A 10,085-nucleotide genomic window follows, 5' to 3' on the forward strand; every position below is an offset into this window, starting at 1 on the left:
GAAATGGGCTCAAGCTGCGCCAGGGGAGGTTTAGGTTGGAAATTAGGAAAAATTTCTTTACGGAAAGGGTGGTCAAGAATTGGAACAGGCTGCGCAGAGAGGTGGTGGAGTCACCATCCCTGGAAGTGTTCAAAAAACGGGTAGATGTGGCACTTTGGGACATGGTTTAGTCTAGTCTACCCTTGATTGGCTTAGAGTAGACTTGGTAGTGTGGGTTAATGGTTGGACTGGATGATCTTATAGGTCTTTTCCAACCTAAATGATTCTATGATTCTAAATAGTAATGATAATAATAACAATATAATAATAATAGTAATAATAATATACAAAGCAAGTGATGCACAATGCAATTGCTCACCACCCGCCGACCGATACCCAGCCAGTTCCCGAGCAGCAATTGCTGCTCCCCGGCCAACCCCCCCCAGTTTATATACTGAGCATGACATCATATGGTATGGAATAGCCCTTTGGGCAGTTTGGAATAACTCTTCTGGCTGTGCCCCCTCCCAGGTTCTTGTGCACCTGGCAGAACATGGGAAGCTGAAAAGCCCTTGACTAGCATAAGCAGTACTTAGCAACAACTAAAACATCAGCGTGTTATCAACATTCTTCTCAGACTAAATCCAAAACACAGCATTATGCCTGCTACTAGGAAGAAAATTAACTCTATCCCAGCCGAAACCAGGACAGTCCCCAATGGCAGCATGTGCCACGTTGCATGAGGGTAGTCTGGGGGGTTTGCAACCCGCCAGGCTCACCTTCACACCTCAGCGAGCTGCCCCTCTCTCCTGTTGCACTGCGGGAGAGCCCCCTCCAGCCTGATGGTGCTCAGCAGCCTAATTCCCTGCGCCCACCACCTCCACAATCTGGGGGGCTTCAGAGGGGAACAAACGGGCAGTGCTGTGAGACACAGTCCCACAAACCACAGCTGGATTTCCTTGGCCAGAAAATGAGCTACCTTAATCGATGCACACAGCCACTTTGCGTACCACAGTACGACCGGACCCTCTGTCCCGCACAAGACACAGAAACTGGGGTTTTTTTTCTTCACCGCCAAAAGGCTAAACACTGCTCGTTTCCTTTCCCCTCATACAGGATGTAAGAAACTTCTTATTTTCCCCTAGCACTCATAAGCCTATTTGCTTTCTTACATTTATAATGTTTCCACAGAGTGATGAGAGAGAGGCAGGATAACAAAAAGATAGTTCTTGTGTAGGAAATGCCTGGATATCCAAAACAGCCTCTGAATCTCAAGTTTGGGAACAGCCGGATTTTTACACGCCTTTCGGTCATGCATGATCCTGCTGCCCCAAAATGGAAACAGACAGTTAGCTTTTACCACTTGCCCCAAGAAACCTCTGCCACTCACCTTGTAAGAAACCCGAGGGTTTGTGGGCATATCTTAGATGGCTTCTGTTGCTTTCCTGGAGTCGGTAAGAGTGCGGCCAAGAGAGTTGCGATGTCAAAGCCGCATTTCCACTACTCACACAAAACTCTCACACCAGTACTGCTCTTCTAGATCCACTTAATTGTGATAGTTAGGCTTGAACAGAGAAAGAAAGGGTGAGAAATTACTTAGGTATGTTGAACTAAATTAGCTGGGCCTGGCAACATCTGTTGTAAAGTACACGGTAAGCAGTCTCAGAGGCATTGGTGGTTACCCTCAGCACTTTATAGAAGATGGGTGAGAATTCCAGGAGACTGAAGAGGATAAATACATTAAAAGGGGAGAAAAGGAAGAGTAGAGAATTATGGATCAGTCACTCCAATTTAATTTTCTGGAAAAAGTATTAAAACAAATAATTAAACTATTTGTAAATACCTGGAAGAAAGCAAGGAGGTAACTGACAACCGGTATGTTCTTCTGCAAGAACAAATTGTGTCAAATCAAAATATTTTTCTCCTATGACCCATTAACAGGCATTTAAGTAGGAGGAAGCAGTATGCATTCTATATCTTGATTTTAGTAAAGCTTCTAATACTGTCTTTCATGGTGTGCTTATAAACAGGCTAGTTCCCCGTGTTATGTTAGATGGCAGCACTGAAGTGGGAGCAGGGCAGGTCAGAACACTGGACTCGGTGATTTTCCACCAATTGTTCATTGACAAAACTGAGGACAGTACCACACAACTATCCAGAAGACCCAGCCCGATCTAGTATTATGAAATATTTCAGTAATAACCTAGAAGATGAAACAAGAAAGCACATGTCCTACATTTTCAGAAGCTGCATGCTGGGAGAGAAAACAAGACTTCCAAATGACCACAAGAATTAAAGAAAAGTTCTAAAAAGAGGGAAAGTAATTCGGAAACAACACATGCATTGTTCTGTATGTAGACAAGAATTTGTTAGTTACTTGATTGCAGTTAAGTATATTAGAAAAGAATAAAAAAAATTATTACTTTCCCCTTCCCTGGAGGTTTCCATCACTTCTTGGTATTCTGCAACACCCGAGCTTGAACCCCCTCTTTTTACTTACATACTTTCAGAAATATCCTTCCTAGCATTTCATTTCTCTTGCTAACTTACAGTTGAATTTCCATGATCATGGCTTGTATTGCCATTTGAGAATAACTCCTTAGTATGATGACCTACATTTCATTTTCTGCATGTTTCCTTCTTATGCTGAGATCAAAGGAGAGCTAATGATTGAGGCACTCTGGTCTTACTAAAATTCCTGTCCTCCTTTTGCACTAAGGTGGTGTGTGCTTGTGCTTCGCAGCATTTCTTTAGCAAACTGCCAACTCCGCTATTTCCTGTAAACTCACTTTTTGTAAGGCCACTCACTTGCAGCCTCCTTTCTATTTCCCTTTACCTTTCATGACCCATTCCCATGGATTAATTTTCGGATGAGATTTTTCTAGAATTCATTGTCCCAGTATTTCTGTACCTCAGCTGGATGCAGAGAGCTGTCTGCTTAATTCTGAGAACTCTAAACCCACACAGGACCAAAATGCACTAGGAATCATTTACTGAAATGCATGACCTTGAAATAGCATAGTTCCATAGCACAGATGGAGTTTACCAGATGTCTGAGACTATGAAATGATGAGATTTAAAAGATTCAGTACTTCAGAGTGGTTCAAACAACTGAGATTGCAGTCTAGGATAGAGATACTGGAAGTATATTTAAACAAGCACATTTCTACATAGATCCAGGATTTTGGTGCCTAGACTAGTTTACCCACCCTGCCTCTACAGTGTGCACTTACCTGTGCAATACAGGTACATCCTGAGGACAGTGAAAGGTTTGCTCTTCATTGATACAAAGTGTGGGGTTCTTCCTTGAACCATCAGAACTGGTCTGGTGGTGATAAAACCTCTGTTGTTGGCTGTCCAATGTTTGGTTCTTCAAGATGTCACATTCTGATCTTTTGGTGGTGACTGAAATGACCGAAAATCCATATAATGTGGGATCAGCATCTAGCCAGAAAAGCTGTCCTTCAAAACACTCATATCATCTTTTAAATTTTCAGTACTAGAAATAGGGCATTCTTCACCTAGGTGGTGTCTTAAAACAGTACTGTTGTCAGCAATGGGGTTTGCACAGCAAGGTCCTGTTGTAGAGAGTTTCACGAATACATAAACATCTTTCTTTCTCTGGCTAAAAGCTGCTTGGGAACATGAATTTCTTTCAAGGACATATTTTTCCTGTCCCCACTCTCCTTTTCATGCATCCCATCATGCAAGTGCCACGTTTCTTCACACTTCCAAGATTCCCCAACAATTGAAGCTTCCCTTACTCTTTTGGTCGATTCTTAGCTACTGACTGTGGTTGCCCATTAAACATAACAGGGCATCTCCACTGCTAGTAAATAAAGGACAGGCTAGTCTGTCTGTGTTTTCAAATGTCACAGCTTGCTGAAATCACTGCTATTGCTTAGAGAAACTCTTGTTTTCCCACCCTGCAACAATCTGCCTCAGCATTGTCATTTCACCACATAAGGGTTAGTTGTGGGTGAACAGGAGAAGGTTCAGCAGTTCATTTTCTTTGGACATGAGAATTGAGATACCAGTATAAAAATCTTGTAAAATGTGTCTTTTTCTCCTGTCTACTATTCTTCTCATTTTTTCTTCCCTTTCTGCAGGCAGCTCTTTATTGGCAAACTGCCTCTCTCCCGATTTCCTCTGCTGGTCTTGTCCTCAGATTCCTTCCCCACGTCCTGCAGCCTAGCAGTCTCATCACACCCCCTCTATATCTCACCACACGATGAACAATGAAGTCAACTCCCTTTCTACCCTCTTCCCATCATCGACAGGCCAAGTTGCTCCTTCTCAGGGTACGGGGTATTCTGAAGTGCTGCTGAATGCCAGCTTAAAGATCTGGAAGCGTGTTTCTCCAAAACTCAACAGACATACACTACCCAAGTGAAATTGTTGTCTTCTGGCTTGCCCCAATTTAGGTATGGGGAAATAGGAGTGGAAGAAGAATTGCTGAAGGTGAGAAAATAGGATGTTTCAGAGCATTTCAGCAATTCCTCTTCCTCTTCTTTTCCTCCTGCCCCAATCTACATACCTCAAGGAAACCTTATAAGTGTAGCAGAATACCCTATATTCAGAATACCTTCTGTTTGGCTCCAGAGGCACTTGAGTTTTTGGTTCAAAGGTGATGTCAGCAGACTGCCAAATCCGTCACATTTTGACCAGTGAGGCCTATTGCCAAGAAGAAGAAAAGCACTTGTTCAAATATGTGAAATTAGTTTGTACTAAGATTTCAGTTGAGGAATTAACATTTCATTTTTCATATTTGTACAAGTTGTTTTTTACCATCAATTTAAAGAACCAGTATTAGTGGATCGCACTGGTGGATTCTGTAGCAACATGTCATAAGACCCAGTTTCTGTCACATGGAAATTACTATCTAAATAGACAGAAGAAATATTACTATCCCGTTCGCAGACAGGGCATTCAAGCACAAACACGCTAAGGAATATGCCTGAGGATACGCAGAAAGCCTACATCAGTCAAGTGAGCCATACTGGGGAATAAACAACATAAGCTCTTTACTTATTCCTTCTCCAGACACTCCGTATCTTCCTTTAAATCAGCCTATTAATTCAGCAGCAGCAGCACCGCAGGTGAAGAAGCTGTTTAAATAGATTTTCTTTTTGTTGTCATTTTTTATGTACATGAGAATAAGGGACTGAAGTCAATATGAATAAATGAGATCAATATATCTGCTACAGGAATTAATTAATTTTAAGTATTTTTTGTAAAAAAAATATTTTATGCTTGTTTATGCTCTTAAATCACTGCAAACCAGAATCTATCTGAAAATTGAAAATGTACCTACCAATTGAAGAATGGGGAAATTAAGGTAAAAACAAACAGGCCAGCTTGATAACAAGTGCATGATAAACAGACATTTCACTGAAAAGGAGACTTTTCAGATATTTCCATGACATGTTGTTACCACTTGAAATGTGGTGCCTTCTGGTGCTGTCTCAGAATATCTGGCAGAACATGTTGTATGTAATCAGATGCTATTTTTTCAATGTATAATTTTTTTAAATTCTGTCTTCTCTGATAAGCATCGTGCAAGACAAATGTTCTACTTGCTAAATAATTTCCTTCAGAAAAATCGAACAAACATATCTCTAGGATTTTCTGTTACTAGCAACTCCAACTCGCATTTTTAAAAGTACATAACATAATAAAGCAAAATTTTTAAGATGCTTTGGCTCACTATCAAATCGTCTATTAAAGGAAAAGATATGGAAAAAAAAAGTAGCAATCACACAAAATAATAGTGGAAGAAATTAAAATAGTCATTAAACCTACCATTAAATCTAAATTTATCTTTCTATTAGTTACATAGAATAAACAGTCACATTGAAGAGCTTACACTGTGAGACCACTGAAATGTGGGCTTTCACCACTCACTGAATTCACTCCTGTGCTTAAAGTAGCACTTTCCTTTACTACCTTGTAGTAAATGAATGCTATCAGTAATATTCCAGCAAACTCTTACCCAACTAAATAATTTCCTGGTTCCTGAGGTAGAACTTGTGCGTGGATATTTTCCAAAAGCATTGGCAAGGCTAGGGCCTGATTTTAACCAGCAATGTTTTAAAAAGCAAAGGACACAGAGGAAAGTGGTGAAAATTAAAATCAGCAGAGACAATGCTAAATAACACATGCAGTGGTGATGAGAGCGTTTGTAAGATATCTGACCCTGAGGTCAGCACATCTTCCCTAGCTGTGGCAGAGCTTGCACAGGAAACCAGCAACTTTTCCTCACATTATCACGTCGTAGGGAAGGGCAGAAAGTGACCTGCCATTTTCCTGGGTTCTGGCATCAAGTCTAGTGCATTAGATTTGCACTTGTTCAAAAGAGCTTATAAGATGCAAGCAAATATTTGCGCACTTGGCTCCCCGCAAATGAAAACATTTAAGTTCTTGCTTGAGCGCTGGCTGCTAACAAGGAACGCAGTGAAATAGCAGTGGAACAGGAGATTAAATTGAACCGTGCTGAAGTCCCTACAACTGCAGTATGCACTGCTGTACCATTTTGGACAAGATGCAGTCTGATTCCCAGGACCAAAAATCCATGCATGAGGTTTGAAACTCTGTCTTCCTTGCAAGTTGTCTTTCCTCCTGCCACATCTCACCCCTCTGGTACAAGGCCTCCCATACACAAGCTTTTTGCTTCTGCTCATATTCCTGCCTCACTCGTTCCTTGTCCTGTTGCAGGTGACACCATCAGCCTGCTCTCCAGACCTCTTCCCAGCGCTGAGTTTAGTCACAGATGGAGGCAGACTGAGAGGCTTCGCACTGCAGTCATGGCAGCTCCTCTAGGAGGACACCCAGAATGAGTTGGCTCTTCTGGGACAACCCTTTGCCTGGGGAAGAAGATAAAGACATTGAGTTTCTGAAAGTCTTTATCTCTATAATCGCATTGTCCCTTGTCAGCTGAAGACTCTGAGCCAGGGAGAGGAGCTGGGACCAGTGGGTCCACCAGCAGCAAGGTGCAAAGCTTCAAAATGAACCCTGCTGGCACCACCATCTCACCACCACTGCGCTGCACAGTGGTTGCCCCTTGCAGTGACCTCTGAGTCCCATCAGCCAGCAGCCAAGCAGGCTGTGCTGGACAAACCCAACATGGGCAAAGTTGTGATTAAAGATCCTCCAAACCCTCTTAGTTTAGACTGCATGAGTCAGTCATTGAATCCGTCTAGGCCACCGGTCTCCACAGGTTCCCAATCTGACAAGGCCCACTCTCCCATCTAATGCCCATCCCAGAGCAGCTGCAACTACTTAACCCGCAAGGGCTACCACTCAATTGTCAGTAGGGCTTGGTGGACCCACCAACACTGATTTACAGACGTGCTGGCAGGTTTCACTAGAAGGCCTCATGATATCTGTGTTTTCCCTGCCCCTAGCATCAGGTTCAAAGGGGATGCTTAAACCTTCTTTCCAAATAGGATCATTCACAGCATGAAGTGGAAGAGGCTGAAACCCCTCTGTGCTGTTGAGTGATGAAGCCATACCCACACAACAGTGGAGGACAGGGACAGTTTAACCACATGCTATGAAATGCTATGAATAAGTGGAATGTGCTTTTTTCTTTGACTGCAATATGGCAGGTCCTCATCGACAGACTAGACATGAATGTGCAAACCGCACAAGCTGCACAAATCAGTGCAGTCCTGATGACTGCTGTGTCTTACACAGCTTCTGCAAGGAATTGGCTGAGCCCTTCTGTCTGGACCAGGAGAACAAGGACTAGTTTCTTCAGCAGCTTTATGCCCATCTTCTGCAGTCTGTGGGTTAGCTGGAGAAGCCAGATGACACCCTATGTCTCACCATGTAGTCGTTAACAGGGTGAACTGAGCAGGTGAGGGTGGAGTCCAATTAACTATACATGACTTTTCTATCTCATTCTGTTTCCTAAAGGAGGGGTTTAGGTTTGTCTGCTTTACCCATGCACTCCCCAGGGGACCTCAGTCGACACTTCTTCTGGGCAAGCATAGTTATTCTGACTGTGTCTGTCCTGCACCTCTATGTCTTTTTTGACCTTCCAAGCATTCTGGCATGCAGCTATGACTGCTGCCTCCACAACCCTCAGGAAACATCACAGGCTGAGGGCTACACGTTTTGCTGAAGAAAGACGTGACTGACAAGTGGCTGTGCCATGCAGTTCAGAAAAGGGGGGAGGGCGAGGAGAGATTTGCTTGCCATCTGCTTCTTGGGAGGCAGTGGAGAGAGTGGCAGAGGGAATAAGGCTGTGTAAGCAGCTCATATGGACGGAGCAAGACTTGATAAGGGCTAGAAGGGCAAGGGGTGGAACCAGCTGGCTGGACCCTGCAGGACGAAAAAAGCACCTTTTCACCAAGGAAACCTTCTTTCCCCCTGTCCACAGTGATACAAGACCTTCTGTCCTGTCCTCTTCTCTCCCTTTTTTATCTCTAGAGAAATTGGCCATTTCCCCATTTAACTAGGCTTTTGGCCAACCACTCTATTCATGGAGTGGCCCTGCCTTCTGAACACCACAAAAGGCCACCTGCACCCTAGATGTTATTAAGTCTCTTCATTTTCTGGAGAGGAGATGTCCCCATGGTCACCATGTGGTATGGAGCCTGCTGCCATTTTGTGTCCTTTCAGCCTACAGCTAAAGAGGTCTCTGAAGAGAGGGGGACACAGCAGGCATTACTCTTCCTTCTGCTCCATTAACTGGCCTACCTGGCACTTCTTGGGAGCATAACTCGGTGGCTCTAGAGGGAGCCAGAAACTCTCCTGGCAGAAGCTGCAGCTTGTACCATCCGCCAATTGCTCAAAAAAAGAAACTCATAGAAAAGCAGCCCACTCAGGCTGGAACAAGAAGTACTGGCACAGGGGATCACTGATGCAGGCTGGGGCTAGGAGTGGGTTGAAGAGGTTTCCTGGATTTCTCTTCTCTGGGGGCCTCTGTGGGGTCTAGAAACAGGATCCAAAGGATACCTTCTCCTTGTGACTCTCCTGCACAATCTGTCCAGAGCATGGATCTCCAAAGGAGTGTCAGATTTAGTGGTATACTCTCTCTGGAAGATGTGTTCAAGGTGTCTGTACTGCATAATAACATGGGGAACAACTGCCATGTCACCACCCTGTATGGTTCTTTCCTCAGGTCATCAAGGTCATGGACACCTTGAACTTGTTCTCATTACCAGCTGGCAACCTCCTGATAGTGCTGCAATGCCATTTTCTTCAAGCTCTAGGTTGGTCTGCATTGGCTTTACTGGAAGAGAAAAAGGATTGATGTTACCAAACAAACAAAAAAAAGCCCAACCAAAAAAAAAAAGAAAGATAAAAGAGATGGGTGCTTCAGCAAGGGGGAACAGCAACAGAAGGTACAGCAAGCAAAGCAGGGAAAAGATTAAGCAGGGCAAGTCTTAGGGAAGATGTAGTAGTGAGTTGCAAAGGTTAGAGGGCTAAAAGTAGGCAGGAAACATGAGGGGCCTGACACATTTTGGGCCTTTGTGCATCCTGAAAAGCACCTCAGAGTGTCACAGGATCTCCCAGAGAACTTCAGTCCACGCTGGAGGATTTTCTGGTGGTGTGTCCCATGTTGAACACTTTAGGAGTGGGTACACAGTAAGTACCCACCTGAAAGTGGTTTGGTTTCCTCTAGAAAGGATGCAGTGTGCATGCACCAAAACTGCTCTGTGGTCCAAACCAACAGGCAGCACATGGGGAAAACTGGGGGTATTTGCTCCGGAGCCACACCAGCACTCCAAGCCAAACTGCATATATATCTGCAGCTGATGGCTGGCATTGCACAAAACACAGATGTGGCTGCTGCTGTAAGGAAATTACAAACCAAGCACAAGACAGTGATACAGCCCTGAGATTGGACAGAACAAACAGGCTCCTGATTACAGCTTGGCACCAGATCAGATCACAAGCACAGTCAAACCAAGTATTGCCGGGAGCATTAGCCATCCCCAAAGGGACCGGGATCAGGCAAATCCGTGGCTTCAGCCGCAGCCTGCAGCAGTGAGGATCGCTGGCCGGCTGTGGCCAAGGAGCCTCCTCCACAGCAGCACTGTGCCCAAGGCAGGAGGAAGCAAGACAGCTTGCTCCTCAAGAGGGACATGAGAATCACA

Source organism: Pelecanus crispus, chromosome 6 (assembly GCF_030463565.1).
Source record: "Pelecanus crispus isolate bPelCri1 chromosome 6, bPelCri1.pri, whole genome shotgun sequence".
Classification (NCBI taxonomy): Eukaryota; Metazoa; Chordata; class Aves; order Pelecaniformes; family Pelecanidae; genus Pelecanus; species Pelecanus crispus.